Here is a 2,012-nt window from a genome sequence, read left to right on the forward strand (position 1 = left end):
CTGAGGCACAGTGCTGGCAGAGGTGGATAGAAATGATAGGATAATAGCCTAGAAGTCTGCTGAAAAAAAAAAAGCTGAACCATCTGAGAAGAGGGAATCTGGTGTTCTGGCAGGATAACTAATATTGAGAAGTTCTGGCTCCATGTATTTTGGGCACCCATATGTATGATACTGAGATTTTGCACCGTTTTGTCAAGCCACAGGCAGAAGGTCTTGGAGAAGGAAAGTAATGGATTTTTGACTGCTTGGTTAATGGCTTTTAATGCTGTTGTTGTAGGTTCAAAGTGAGAATATTGTTGTTGCTATTGTTGGGGTTTTTTTTTACACTCATGTTTTTTAACATTGTGTAAAACACTATTCCCAATAGAGTATCAGATGTCATCTTCTAGAGGAAAATTGTGCTGTCATCCTAAACAGCCTTGACCCATAAACTCCATTCCTGGCCCTACCAGACTTCTTGATGGATCATGGAAAGTGACATACTTTGCTTTGATTTCCAGTCTGTAGAATGAAGACAAACCTGGATCACATGGACAAGGCATCTGACTTACCTTCCATCACTCATGAAAATCATAGTCTGTTATTAGGGAAACCAGGTGCTTATTGCCCTATAAAGATGTCTCATTATTATCAACACAGTTGGGGTATGCTAACAGTCAGTGTCTCATTAAACTGCAGAAGCAATCCCATAAGAATAAGTCACTTACATCCATTTCAGAGTTGCTGTTAGACTTCTTGGAGATAGCAATTAGAGGGTTAATTAGGATTCCTCGATTCCGGATTCACACATCAATCATGCCTTCTTCCGACAAGCATTCCACATCTATGCAAACTGCAACTTTTACTTTATTATGCTTCAAACAGAATGATAACATTAGTTGTATTGTCAAATAATTAGTCTTTAGGGTATTCCTCTCGGTTCTTTGTAGAACTGCAGTTCCACCAGCTTTCATGGTAAGGGTTTCCCTTAGGTCCTATTATTTTCAAGTTTTGTCTTCTTCAAAGTTGAAATGCCTGCTTAAATGTTTTACAGATGTACACAATGTACCCAAGGAAAAATAGTGAAGGGCCAAATCCTGCCACCTCTTGTACATCGTGTTACTCACATGAGTATTACCCTCTAACTTACGCAATTCTTGTGAATAAAATTTTGTATGTGCATAAGTGTTAATGGGATCATGCCCATACTATCTGTAGCTGCGTGTTTTCTGTATGAATTTGCATCCCTACATTTCTGCTTTCAACATTGTTTAATGTTTTTTCTTCATACCCATCTGATTACACGAGACTCTTTCCTTAATCTTAATTCTCTTCTGTATATTTACATGTGTCTTCCCTCCTATCATTCTGTTTCTTTCCCCTTTTCTGCTACTTAATTCAGTCTGTCTGTTCCTCCATGTGCTCTCAGATACTTTCTTTGTAATTTGGCATAACATGTCTGATTTTCTAAGTTTTAATATCTCTGATCTCAATACTGATGTTACTAGAACCTGAAAGCAAAATGTCAGACTGGTAGTGCCTGAAGTAGAACTAGACAGAAGACAAGACATATTTTTCTCCAGCTGGGATTTAAGAAATCACATGAGTGTACATAAAGGAGGGAACGCTCAGTGTTCCTATATCATTGTGGTAATGTTATGTAATTGATCAATATTAGAGTTTTTCTAAGACCATATTCTTTGTGCCAGTTAGCGCATATTTAAAATGCAATTAATAAGTCATGAATTTTAATTCAAAAGGAAGTATATTAAATAGTCTGAGCTCCTGTTTCACCCAGTTACACCCATATGAAACCGAATAACTAGTTCTGGATAACAGATGTCCTCCAGAAAGATACCTGATTATGCTGCGAAGACCTACAGAGATCGAGAATAACCATTCTGCGATGACGGTTTTCTCTGGTAAATGATTAGTAGTTGTTCTGGGTAGTTTGGGTTACAGCTGCAGTATGTAATCAGGCCTCACCGATCCTCTTCCCCACTTACGAAACAGTCACGTGGAGGTTGTTAGTG

The sequence above is a fragment of the Charadrius vociferus genome, unplaced genomic scaffold (assembly GCF_000708025.1).
Source record: "Charadrius vociferus isolate BGI_N301 unplaced genomic scaffold, ASM70802v2 scaffold309, whole genome shotgun sequence".
Lineage (NCBI taxonomy): Eukaryota > Metazoa > Chordata > Aves > Charadriiformes > Charadriidae > Charadrius > Charadrius vociferus.